The sequence below is a fragment of the Patella vulgata genome, chromosome 5 (genome assembly GCF_932274485.2).
Source record: "Patella vulgata chromosome 5, xgPatVulg1.2, whole genome shotgun sequence".
NCBI classification, from domain to species: Eukaryota; Metazoa; Mollusca; class Gastropoda; family Patellidae; genus Patella; species Patella vulgata.
In genome coordinates, this window is record NC_065883.2 from 55,729,637 (window position 1) to 55,744,803 (window position 15,167).

Genomic DNA, 15,167 nt, shown 5'->3' on the forward strand with positions numbered 1-15,167 from the left:
CAAATGTTTGCAGAAAGTTTCTACACCGTTCTTCTATCTCTCTATCGGCTTTTAAGTTCTTTTCTTCTTCTCGTTGCAATTTGGGCAGAACCATTTAATATCCATCCTACTGGGTAATAAATTGTATAATTTGACTGGCATTTCAAGACATTGTATACAGAAGTGCTTTGTACAGAACTCACATTATATGACTTTGTCTGACTTCCTTGTGAAGTTATTTTTACAGATGTTACATTCCCAACCTTCATTCATTTCATCATTATCATTTGGCTTTGTTTTTTTACATGCTCTAGTCTTGCTTTTGACTTGATTTTCTGTTGCCGTTTGCTGTGATTTGTGTCCGCCATTTTGAAAGTCGTCTTCTGTCGTGTCCTTGTTTACGTCCAAATTCTCTCTATTATCTGTCTCTGACATGTTGAAATAGTCCTCGCTATAAGTAGCCCTTTCGTGCTGCTTTTCTGTTCTGCAACTTTATTTCACACACTTAATTAATCTTTAATGCTCAGAAGAAGATACAAGTATCTGTAAGCATTGAATTATGTAAACAGTCATTATGGTTAGATTTTGGTTAGCGTCCAATAATGGTAAAATTTTACGTCAGAATGGATGTGGTTACTTTTATGTCAGAAAATGTCGTAAATTTCATGACAGTTTTCTAACCATTTTTATTTTGGTTTGAATATTTGTCAATTAAATAACCTTACCAGTGTGTGTACATTCTAACAACTGATAAATAGTTGGAATTCAGACATAACAATGACATGTATTATTGGTAATAAATCGAAAGTTAATCTAACGTAAATTTTACGCCGTTAGTTTATGGTTAGTATTCTAACGTAAAAGTAACGTTAGTTTTATGTCAGGATTCTAACCGTTAATTTATTGTTAGTTTTCTAATGTAAATCTAACGTTAGTTTTCTAACGTTAATGTAACGTTAGATTTATGTCAGAATTTTAACCGTTAATTTAACGTTAGTTTACTGACGTAAATCTAACATTAGAAAACTAACGTGAACCTAAAGTTAGAAAACTGACATAAACCTAATGTTAGTTTTCAAACGTAAATCGAATGTCAGTAGAATGTCAGTAGAATGTCAGGTTTAATCCAATGAATTCATTTAAGTTACCCAAATTCTAAATTTTAAGCATTCTGGTCGGCAACTTATCTGTTAAAAATCGTAACCTGTAGAGTATTTACAAACAAAAAATTAACAAAAAAGTGGGCGTGGAACCATCCCTGGGGGGTCGAGGCATGCACCAAAACATATACATGTAGTTGCTATCCTTAGTTAGAGTATAATAAATAAACGTTCCAAGATGATCCAAGAATTACGGCCTGTGGGGTTTAACTTCCTATACTGTTCAACTCCCCTGGGGAATCAGCATGGACCAATATAAAAAGGTACAATCTTATGATGGAGCATGTCGAAATAGAACAAAATCTGTTAATAATTGCAACATGTAGAGTATGTACAGACAAAATATTAGCAAGAAAGTGGGTGTGGCACCGCAATGTGTGTGTGTGTGTGTGTGTGTGTGGGGGGGGGGGGGTCATGAACCAAAATCAGTATATGCTTTCCTTATTATATAGGGTACAAGGATTAAGTATACCGTACCCGTACAAGGATTAAGTATACCAAGTTCCAAGATAATCGATTCAGAATTACAGTCGGTGGACAAAAAAAAACCCACAAAAATTGGGGTTGGCTCTGCCCTTGAGGATCGGGATATGCATCAAAATAGTTGGCGCCCTTAGGCTATACAGAATACATATGCCAGGTTCCAAGATGATCCATTCAGAATTGTGGTATACATACAAAAGTTGGGCGTGGCTCTGCCCTTTGGGGTCGGATCATGCACCAAAATCAATAGTTGCTGTCCTTAGGGTACAATGAATAAGTAAACCAAGTTCCAAGACGATCTATTCAGAATTGTGGCCTACCCCTGGGGGTCGGGATATGCCTAAAATAGTTGCCGCCCTAAGGCTATACAATGCCAAGTTCCAAGAAGATCCATTCAGAATTGAGCAAAATTGGGCGTGGCTCTGCAACCGGGAGTCGGTATCTGTACCAAAAATCAACATTTGCCATCCTTAGGCTATAAGGAACAAATACGCCAAGTTCCAAGTCGATCCATTAAGAACTGCGGCCTGTAGGTGACACACAAAAATTGGGCGTAGCTTAGTCGCTAGTGGTTAGGCTGCACCAAAAATAACCGAGGTCATCCTCAGGATATAAGGAATAAGTATGGGAAGTTTTCAAGACGACCCATTAAGAATTGCGGCCTGTAGGCGACACACAAAAATTGGGCGTAGCTCAGTCGCTAGTGGTTGGGCTGCACCAACAGAGGTCATCCTCAGGCTATAAGGAATAAGTATGGGAAGTTTTCAAGACGACCCATTAAGAATTGCGGCCTGTAGGCGACACACAAACAGAAAAAAGAATGAATGAATGACCTACTCTCATTTAAAATTCCAACTGTCAAGGGTTCTTTTACATGCACTCCAACGTGAGTATAAGATCCTGATTTTTCAAAATATCCTAAGGACTAGATGTTGTCCTTGCCAAGTCCTCTGCCCAACACCACACACAAGGAGAACTCCTCGTTAGTCAGCGTGTTACTTACTAAGCCAACGTGGCTCCTTCAGCAAAATAGGTTAAATCCAAAATAGATAGTTGCGGAACGTTAAATAGGGTTTGTCCTTGTAACCACAATACTTCACACCAAATTTGCAAAAGATCGGTCAACTGTATAGCTTCCATTGGGCGTATATAAATAAAAATAGATATAAAGATTACTAATGAAAATGTGCATATGCAAAGTGCCATGACAGAAATTTGTCTAGACAGCAGCATGGTCAATGCCAAGGTTTTTTTTACGTGCACACCAACATGTACAAGAGGCCTTGGTTTTGCCACCGAACTACGAACGTAACTGAACTAGCTTACCCATTTAAGGTAAATTAAACTTTAATTTTATCTTTTTTGGGGGGGGGGGGGGGGGGGCATAAATAAAATGTCACAACCAAAAGTCCTGGCATATATTGTCTTCCAACATATTGCCTTATTTTTGTGGTTTGGCAACCGAAATCCAACCCGCAAGTCAAAACAAATAATAATAATGAATTGAAATTATGTGACATACATAAAACAAAGTGACTAATCAAGAGTAGCTCTACATAACCATTGTTTATTACTGATAAACTGATTTTAAATGCCTTAAGCCTGGTACACACTATACAACGGCATAGGCATGCAGTTTTAGTTACAGAAGTTGAAAAATAAAAATAAATCACCTAATGTGCTCAACCTGATGGATAGCTGACATGTTGCCAGGGCGGATATCTGACATGTTTGATACGATTGCTCAAGTCATCGCTTCGTCAGCAACAAGTCGTGTAATGTGCTCACCTCGGCAACAAGTTAAGTGACAACTAAGGAAATAAAATCACCTATTTAAACAATTATTTTGGGTTATTTTTCTCATGTAAACTAACCACACACAAGGTTTTGCCTATGGTTTTTTTACTGTTTTATCGAATAATTATTACATATTTTGTTTTATTTCATTGTCCAAATGAAACCTTAACAGTCTGGGTGTTAATTTGTGGGCAGTGTATACGTCTATGCCGACAATAAATGATAGGTACTTTATTAAATTGACTAACACAGGTCACTTAAAGATACATTATGTAAGATGTAAGATATATTAGATAGTGAGCTAGCCATTCTTACCATAATACTTCGAAAATAGATAATGTAAAATGAATAATTTGAAAATTTCATTCAAATTACTCTATTGCAAGCGAAGATATTAACCTTTGAAGTTTTGACAAGACGTGTACAATAATTTCAACCACCGTACTGGTTGTTCGAAGCTATGTCTCGCTCCTCCATTTTTAGCTTAAATCAAAATATGTCTGAACTGTTCTAATCTATTTAATATCGGAGAAATCCGATGCCATCGAGAGTTGATTATGTCCCGCATATGTTAATTCTAATTAATAATTTAGAAAACATTTCAGGCCAAAATAAAGACCTGCAATAGGCAGATTTAGCTCTTGAATAATGTATGTTTAATTGAACAATGAGTAAATATAAATTCTAATGAAATGAAATGGGTTTGCTGTTTTGGGGGAAATTTTGCGTGAATAGCGGTGCTACAGCCTACTCTTATTTCGAATTCCAACTGCCAAGGGATCTTTTACGTGCACGTCAATATGTACACGGGACTTCAGTTTTTCGTGCAATTCGAACGAATATGCATTGTCCCTTGTCGGGCGCTGTCAAGGGGGAACTTTCTCGGCCAACGCAGGGATCGAACACAAGAATTCCAGGTAACCGAGACATCGTCCTACCCACTGAGCCACAGTGGCTCTCAAAATTATCATACTGCAGCATTTTAATAATTTAAAAAGAAGGCCTACATATTTTTGTATTATGATTAAATGATACAAAATATTATCTTGCCTAAGCTTATATTTTATAAACCTAGTTTTATTAAAAATACATTATGGGAGATTAGATAAAGAGCTGGCAGTTCTCACTATAATTGATCCACTATGAACCGAGATTTTAGCGATTAAATTTTCGGCCTAGCCTCGATCATCATTACTGAAGTCGGTAGGATAAAAAACATAGTCTCGATTATCCATTTCATGATTTAATTATGAATGGAAGTCAAACAGCAAATCGGAACCTAATATAATAAACATCGCAGCCCAGCGATGCCACCGAGAGTTGATTATGGTCTGGATAAGTTAATTAATGTCTAATTAATAATTTAGATAACATTTCAGACCCAAAGAAAGACTGCAATAGGCAGAATTAGCTCTTGCATAATGTATGTTTAATCTTATAACTCCAAAATATCCATGTTTCGATAAATACAGTATATAGTGTATACCGATTTTAAATTCGGTCCAAATTTATATAAATTTAGATATAATACTTTCTTTTGTGTTTGTACAGTTTGTGCCAAACAAAAGCTCTTTTACTACTAAAAAAAAGTATGTATTTTAGTCCTTATATTAGTAAAAGCGGTCTCTATCAAACGCACGAAGGTGACGAACGTAATGTTGTCGCTTGAGCTAAATATTAGCAAATACTAAAAGTAAAAATTAAAAAAATTCCGATGTACATTTGAAGTAGTGGACAGGCCTATTCGCAGTGGAAATAAAGTAAACAAAAACGAGATTGTTTAATTTGATACAATTGAATTAAAATGGCTAGATAAGTCGATCTATTTCGACAAAACATCGTCAAAAAATAAATGGAGCTCCGTCCGATGATATATGATTCTCAACAATTTTACACCACGTGCATGCCAAAAAAGGCCTCTGAAATAAAATGATAATTTCATCGATATTACTATTCATATAATATTACGTATTTATAGTCTACATATATAAAATCGTAAAGCGCGTACAGTCGAATACATTCCATTATCATTCAAAAATACCCGTACATTATGGCGCCATTTTCGAATGTGGACCACGTGATCAGGGTTCGGAAGAATAGGACATGGTCAAGTTAAATTGATCAATACAAATAAATTACTAATCATTTTGCCGAAATCGATATATCATGTTATTTCTATTGACATATTTCAATGTTAGCTGGTCTACGTGTCTTGTCTATTTGTGTATATTGTCGACATTGATTGAACTCGTGCATTATTAAACTAATTTTCATTGGTCTATTTGTATTCAGCTCGATCCGGAAACGTAGCATGCTGGGAATGTTATTTCAGCAATATGGCGGGCATATTGAATATAATTCGCGAATTGCGAGAGGCCAGGGTTGAAATGGCCTAGTGGTCTAGAGTGCCGCGTTTCGACCTCTAGCTGGCCGGTCACCTCTGGCTTGCGGTTGTGGTTTCGATCCCTGCTATGAGCGTGTGTGGCTTCTCAACCTCGTGGGTTTACTCCGGGTACTCTGGTTTCCTCCCACAGGAAAGACCCCTGCGAGTGCGCTAAGATAATAAAAAAAAATAAGACTTGTCTGCGATATCACCATCGGTGGAAGCGGATGTTAAACACTAAGAACAACAGAAATTTACCATTTACAGCCACTTGGATTACACAGACAGAGAAAGATATATTATATAAGGAATACCTGACAACTCAACTCATTCTTTCTATTTTTTCACCATGATTAATATGTCAAATTTGTAATAATCCAACACTATTTTCAAGTAGAATTTTGCGATTCATAAACAAACAAATTATACGTTTGATTTTTTTGTATTATTTGACTAGCCGTAGCTATTTCACTCCAGAAAATATCATTCATGCCTTCATCACGACAAAACTAGACTACCACAATGCCCTGCTCTATGGACTTCCCGACTATCAAGTTAAAAACTACAAAAAATTCAAAACTCTGCAGCACGACTTTTAACTAAAACAAGGATCATATCACCCCAATACTCCGTTCCCTACACTGGCTGCCCGTCAAAAAACGAATTGTGTTCAAAATCTTGCTGCAAACTTATAAAGCATTGAATGACAAATCACCATTATATTTAAAACAGCTGTTAAAACGATGTGAGAACAACATAAGAACCTTGAGGTCATCGTCAGAAAATAAACTGTTAACTCCGTCTGTGAAATTACAACTAGGAAAACGAGCTTTCTCATTCTCAGCCCCCTACCTATGGAATAATCTTCCCAAAGAATTACGAATGATTAAATCTGTTGACCAATTCAAACGCGAGTTAAAAACATACCTATTCAACATTTAGTTCTTTCATAGCGTTAGTAAATTGGAAGCGCATTAGAAACTTTAGTGTAATCTTGCGCTATATAAATATGTTATTATTATTATTAAAAATTCAAGGACACGAAACTTTGCACACCGAAATTCATTTGTCTATTTAAATTGAATTTTTGAAATCGGTTTTATTTCATTTCTGGTTTTATACACCATCGTCCATAGGCCTTATTTATTAGCAGTGTCTTGTTAAGATTTTGTCAAAATTTAAAAAAAAATGACGACATGCATTGGGTTTTTTTTGACAAAATTTAATGAAAATATCCCTATATATCTTACAGAAAAGTAAAATGAAAAACCAATATTCTAAATTTCATTTAATAATTTTATATCCTTTGCAATAGGTTTAAATCATTCTGTAATTATAAAATATAAAACAAGCCAACAGTGAGGCTGATGTCCCCCGCTGAAATCCCAAAATAAATAGATGACACATATTAATTAATCGCACATTTATTTTTTACAAAATTATCAAGCAATCAAACTGATTATCATCTATACACTAAGTTACATCATTCTCTATCAGATAGAATCAAAGTTGTCTTGTCCCAAAGCATCGACCAATGACATTCACCTAATGAACATCAACATCAAGTGTAAACATTCTACCTCAATTAACCTGCGGTTGCCAGGCAGGATACGCCCACATTTTCGAGAGATGGATAGAGAACAAGCTAACAAGAAAGTGATTTTTCCTACAATCAAGGGCCATAATTCAGGAAATTACAATTCGATATGCGCATATATCGAAAGGAACTGAGATCTTTGTGTTATAAACTTACATTTCAAGTTTCAACAAAATCGGATAAAAATTGTGACCTCTATAGGGTCCACAACCTTGATATACCATATTTTTACGCTATTTGAGAACGAACGGCGGCCATTTTGTCTGTCAATTTTGGGGCGATTTTCACAAAATTCAAACTCAACTGTCCTTAGGGTGGAACGGTAATATAATAATACAGTTTTTTAAATCGGATAAAAATTATGACCTCTAATAGGTCCACAAGCTAAAAACATGATTTTTCGTACAATCAGGGGCCATAATTCAGGAAGTTACAGTCCGATATGGGCAAATATTGAAAGGAACCGAGATCTTTGGGTTATAAACTAATATTTTAAGTTTCAACAAAATCGGATAAAAACTGTGACCTCTATAGGGCCCACAACCTTGATATACCATATTTTTACGCTATTTGAGAATGAACGGCGGCCATTTTGTCTGTCAATTTTGGGCCAATTTTCACGAAATTCGAATTCAGTCATCCGTAGGGTGTAACGGTGATATAATAGAACGGTTTTTTAAATCGGATAAAAATTATGACTTCTATAGGGTCCACAAGCTAAAAACGTGATTTTTCGTACAATCAGGGGCCATAATTCAGGAAGTTACTGTCCGATAAGCGTAAATATCGAAAGGAACTGAGATCTTTGGGTTATAAACTTACATTTCAAGTTTCAACAAAATCGGATAAAAACTGTGACCTCTATAGGGTCCACAAGCTAAAAACGTTATTTTTCGTACAAACAGGGGCCATAATCCATGAAGTTTCGATCCGATACATGCCAATATCGAAAGCAGCCGAGATCTTTTGGGGATAAACCTATATTTCAAGTTTCGTCGAAATCGGATAAGAATTGTGACCCTGTAGAGAGTCCACAAACAATTGTGGACGGACGTCCGGGCGGACAGGGGCGACGGCATAATACGTCCACATGAAAATGTGGGCGTATAAAAACAGAGTTGTTATGTTCCAAAGTCTTGACCAATCAAATTGCTTATCGATCCTTAGCCTAAGCAGAAAATTCTCATCATCAAACTTAGCTAAGGCAATGATATAATAAATCTATACTCAGAGTTTCATCACCCTCACTTAATTAAAACCAAAGTTATTGGCCCCCAAGGCAATAACCAATCAGACTGCTTATCTCTGCTTACCCTAATTCGCCTAATAAACAACTACACCCAGTTTCAACGTTCTAGCTCAATTAGAAGGAGAGTTATTGTCTTCCAAAGTCTCGGCCAATCAAATTGCTTATCGCTCTGCTTACCCTGAGCAGAAAATGCTCATTATCGAACTTAGTCAAGGTGTTGATGTCATAAAAATACATATCAAATTTCACCACTCTCAATTAATTAAAACTAAAGTTACCGTGTCCCAAAGCATCAACCAATCAAATTGCTTATCTCTGCTTACCCTAAGCAGAAAATGCTCATCTTCGAACTCGATCAAGGCATTAACCTAATAAACACCTACCCTACACGAAGTTTGAACATTCTAGCTCAATTAGAAAGAGAGTTATTGTGTCCCATAAAGTGTGACGGACGGAAGACAGACGGACAAACCCATTTTAACAGTCCCCTGCTTTCTTCGAAAGGCGGGGGATAAAAATATACACCAATAATCAAGGCAGCTAAATTTCAATCAAATCTTTTACGAAGTTCAACCCACCTGAAATTATAGTAATTAATAAGAAAACGACTTACTGTGTGTTTGAAATTACCTCCGGTTAAATAACATTCATTGTACAACTAAATATCCCAGTGAATAAAAATAGTTCTCTCTTGTTAAATTGAACTCATCACAAACTTGGACATCGAGAAATACTGAAATGGAAGCTATAATTACGTCACTTATCAGGATAGACGGGTGAATTAAATTTTACTTGATGTTCAGTAACTTGCGCACTGTATCATAAGGGCTGTCATTGAGTCGACTGGTGTGGTTTCGAATCCCCGTTTGTACGTGACAAGGAGTAGGGTTGCCTGTCCAACCTCGTGGGTTTTCTCCGGGTCCCCTGGTTTCCTCCCACTGCTTAAGACCACTACGCGCAAGCGAAATGTTGAAAAAAAAATTAATAACCATATGTCAGTCCCGAAATTACCTAGTCTGTGCCGAGTGGACGTTAAACCCCATTTCTCTCAGTAAATTGACCACAATACGTCTAGGATATTAACCTACCCGAGGTTGATATCATATCAATCCGAGGGAGAGAAGGTTTATATCCGACATATACAACGTCATAGTTTTAATCACCCTTAAATTAAATGGGCTCTTCCATTAAAAGTCAACAATGATTGGATAATTGCTCGATATACTGTTGTTTATACTGTCGCCATTTTAGAGTGGATATAAGTGCAATTGAATTGAAAGCAAAAACAAAAAGGATAGTAAAAGTGTATCCGCGAGAAGACCAGGCAATCGCAAAAGGTGCTAAGATGGGGGGTCGGAAGTTTTTGATCAAACTTATGGAATGACACCCCCTAGGGGCAAGAAGTGACAAGCTGAAGTGGTTACAACCTGATGTCGCTATAAAGGACTATACTGGAAATAGTCATTTTCTGGGTAAAATTTTGGTTTTCACATGTGTATTTATCACCCTTTTTAAGTACAGGTTGCATTCTATGGTGCAATAGCAACCTTCTAATTTTGACCCTGTCTGATAAAGCGTGTGGTCGACTTCCAACCCAGCACTAATTTGAAAAGAAAATCAGTCCGTACTAATTTTTGGGGGACTTCTTTTAGGGTACCATATTCACATTGTTCATATAGTACAGAAAAAAGATACACATGTAACTTTTTCTTTCACGGTCGCATGAAGAATTTCTTCGGATGGTTTTGAAGTGCTAAGCACATAGTATCAATAGGTGTAAAAAATGACCGGAATGCAACATACTTAAAATATAGAGCTTATTGAAAAGTGCTAATAATAAGCTTTTGTGATACTTTTTTTTGCAAATTTAGTTAGAGAAATAACATTTTTGACTTGTATACGTTTTCATCATACCCACAGCCATTTGTACCATGTGGTACTGTCGTGCTGTATATAAGTGTATATTTGTATTTATTGTATATTTGATATTGTCGTATTGTCCCTTTAACATATTTGTTGTATTGTCTCTTTAAGGTTTCATTTTCCAACAGGTCACCGAAAATGGCTACAAAATGTTCAATTTCAGAGCATGCTTCCTCTATTCATTTTTGGACACATCCACTGATTTCTACAATACAGAAATGTGGAAGCTTAAATTTTAACGGCAACGAAGCCTTGCGTCGAAGTGGGCGACGTTGAACAGTGTAGCTCTCGAGCGCCGTCAGCTACACCTTCAGGGCCGGATTTAGAATAAGAGAGGCCCTAGGCAATCCCCCTAAACAGGGCCCGCGACATGGACCTTGGGGACCTGGGATAAGCAATTCGGTGAGAGAGTGGGTCGTGGACAATCATGCTGTTGGTGGTTTGAATCTCACTTTTAGGTGAATTTTTCATTTTTGTTTGGATTATTTTATTTAAAATAATGTCTATTTGAGAGCAATGGATATGTTTTGTTAAGATCATTTCATTGAGCACGTCGATACTCCAATGGAAGCTCGTGGACAACTGCGGAAGCCAATTCCCGTCGGCGCCAGATGAACCATGAACGATAACAGGCCTTTTAAAGTATTTTCTTCAAGACATTTTTTTTAAACAGATACTGATGTATTTTAGGGCTGGTAGTAAACACCATACGAATGAAAGGAAACAAAAATTGTTAGTTTTTTTTATCTACTACGGTTAATTATCTCCAAAATAGGGAAATTACAGGTTAATTTCATGGGTTATTGTTTGCTTTACCTAGTTTTTTCACGTCGATTCCGGTCATTTTTATTTTTTGTATCAAATGTTGTGAGGTTGCTTGTTCACGTGAGCATACATTTTTGAAACCCACCCCATGAAAGAAGTAGCTATAGGGCGTCAAACTTTGGGTGACGAAAAATGGGGAATTTAGATAGGCTTTGATATCCAGTCCGTATACAGATCTCGTTCGCCAGAATCGTCTGAAATTAATTTTGTGGTAAAAGCACTAGGTTATCTACAAACTGTGTGAGTTTGGTCTTTTTGCTACGTATAGTAAAGGTGTGAGGACTTGTCAAAGTTGATATTTGTGAAAAGACGGATTTGGGCAATTTCACCATATGAAAAATGTTTTTTTCAATTTTCTCAGCCAGGAATGGAAAGATTTATCTGATATTGCACATTTATGTGTTTTGGGACTATCCCAACTTATAAACCAAATTTGGTCAAAATCTGTGATTGATGCCTTAGCACCTTCTGCATGGTTTTCTCGCGGACACGCTCCTGATACGTTAGCAGACGAATAATCAATTCTTTTTAGCCAAAAGTTTGACGGTGGAATAGATGTGAATGCAAATTCCGACGAGGGTCTGCTGCTAGTCAAAGGCTGAAGAAAATTTGAATCAAAAGGCAATCTTTTCCGATAATTCTGACAGTGAACCGTGACGGTTTTCGGTATGTTTGACAGACTGTGTTAAGTGGACTGTACCCAAAAATACTTTACAAAGGAACTCTTGGGCTATAAATACTTTCAAGTGTTTGGAGAAATAATCGAAAAGTGGACGAAAAGAAGGATATCTTTGACATGGATAATCGATCTAAATATGCCGATAAGTACGCCATCTATTTCGGTGCTGAATGCTACAAACGGTCAATAAAAAAATTTACTTGTCAAAAGAATAAAAATTTATTTCTGTGTTCTTTGTATTATTTCTATCATCAACGTCATCAGAGGTTGATATGAACCTAATATATCAACCTATGATGACGTCATGACAGGTTGATATGAGATATAACTGCTATGCATATCAAAGAAAAAACTACCGCCAGTTGTATATAGTTACTTATTCCTTTCCTAAATGCAAGAATTAACGACGTATATATCGCGAAAAGCCGCCATTTGCAATATTAATACTTACGACTTAGCTCTATATACAGTACACTTACTTACAAAGTTGTAAGTCAAATCACAGCCAGTTTTATAAAATGAATTTCACACGATCTACGCTTGTTTTCATCTGACACTAGTTTATAGTATTTTTATAAACACATAAATATCTAAATAAATTAGCCCCCAAGAAATGTGACCTTATTCTAATTCGTCTGGTGTATTTATTTAATCATATAAAATATTTATATAAATAAAGTCTTATGTACAATCTACAGGAAAATTTGACGAAATGAAATAAGTTCGTCGGAAGAGTATCTCGTAAATATTTTTAGAGTAAATATACATGTAAGACAGGGTGTTAAAATAGGAATTTACAGGGGGGCATTATCTATCATCCACACAGGGGAAATAACATAGGTATACATGTACATATGTGAAGTCATGATTTGATATTCAATTTATTTGAGAAGCGTGTAAATTTAAATTCTAAAATATCCTCAAGGACAAGTCGTTAGTCTTTCTGTTCAATTTAAAACGTAAGTTTGTTACATATTCGATACTTGATGGAATTCACATGTATTTGATCGGATTAGACTAGAAAATTACATGAACCAAGGAATTTTGAGTTCCGATGTCGAAGAAATAAAGTTGTTTCATATTACAAGTATAATAAATATAGACAGGGTGTAAAAATAGGATAGGAACTATTATAGCCAAAATTGTCAGCTCTTTATCTAATATGCCTTGCAACTAGTAAATCCCACGCAGGAAAATAACTTACATGAACACAACATTCATGTATCTAAAATTCATTAACCCTTTCACTGCCCAGGCCGTTTCAAAAAAGTTAGTTGTAAATTGCCAAGGTCTTTTTTGTTGGAGGGGGGGGGGGATTCTGTAAAAGATAAAATAAAAGAATTTTACAACTCTTATCTTCTTCCCTCCTGCACAAAATGGTATTTTGTACTTTGGGTAAATAGATGGAAGTGTCTCCTGATGTACCGTTCCTCCTCTTAATAAACTCTGCAATTAATTTCTGTTGGTTGGACACTTCCTGGTTCCTGTTGTATGACCAGGATCATTTCAACCCAGATAACTCACAATATGAATTAGGTTGTACATGTACAATCATGGCAATTTACGACTAATAAAAATCATACATGTACGAGATTCTCTTGGCAGTCTTTGTTGCCTGACATGTCTCTTGATACACATGTTATTGATACACATACACGTTCGTTTTATTTTTTAAATTGCTTTATCATTAACTGTATCATTAGGAGCGGCATCTTTTGGTTTAGTACAAATAATATCTCTGAAATACTTGCGTTGGGCAAGAACATGATACTAGCTGTAGTTTCATTATACTTTTACAAGGTTCTTAAAACAATTGTTGAGTTGCCCAACGTGCGTGTTTCTAAATTCAATTTATTGTTCCAGCTTTCTGTTATGTGTCGTAAAAAAGTAGTCTTGATTATCCCGGCTTGTTAATCCAACGTAGAATGGTCGGTAGACTGGTTAATTGAGACTACTTTCAAAACAATGGCACGTAACCTATTTTTTACTCACATGTGCTCGGATGTTATGGCCGACACTCGGAACCATCTTTCAGTGTATTATTTATGGATGATTAAATGGTCATAGCTTATTAAGTACAACATGACCGTTTATTTAGTGACTATAAATGTTTGAAACTGATTTAAGGCTTGGTGTATATATAGATATTGTGGTGTAATTGTCGAGATATTTATTTATGGTGGGGCACCCTATGTATAGGCCCCTTGTTTGAACTTGACTCTTGTAGAAAACCATCGAATCACTTTGTTCAAACATTCTTTGTACAAGACGACACAGACACTTTATTGCGCAATATGTGGGAACTTGATACATCGGGAGTTGCCGATCGACCTCGACCTGGAGTGCCACCTGTAACAACCGCTGCTCAAGATCGCCACATCCGACTACAGCATCTGCTACTGCCAGCGGAACTGTTGGAACACGCAGTGGCGGATTAAGCTCCACCAAAGCCTGAGGCGGCAGTTGCTGGAGGGCCTATTTAGTTTTTAAAGTTAGAGCCAAGGTAGTTGCTAACATTAAAAACGGGATTCGTTACTGAGGTTATAATATTATTAAAATATTAGTTATAACTATTGAAATTTGTCGTACAAAATGCTTTGACAGCAGAAACTTCATCGGAAACCAACTGTACATACACCTATTTTCAAGGATAATATTTCCTCATGATGGGGTGTTTACATCGAAACTAGCGCAAGATCTTTTGCTAGATATTTTTTCTTAAGCCAAAGTCGTTTGATATTGGTTATGTAACTTTATATGCCCATAAATGACGTCACGTGGATACAATATATTAAGCAAGACATAACCGAAAACTTACAAGGATTTAACGTACATTGTAGGCCTACGTTTAAAAAATAAGATCAGATCTCCAAACAATAGGGCCTATTTAAAATGGCGTGGGCCTAGTTAATTTCGGGTGAGGGCCTATGTTGATTCCCGTTGGGCCTAAACCCCACCCCCTAACATTCATTGTCTATGCGTTTTTAATCGTATCAGACAAGTCTAAAAAAAATTTTTTTTACAAAATCTTTGGGCCTGAGGCTGCAGCCTCATCAGCCTCACTGATAATCCGCTACTGGGAACACGGCAAC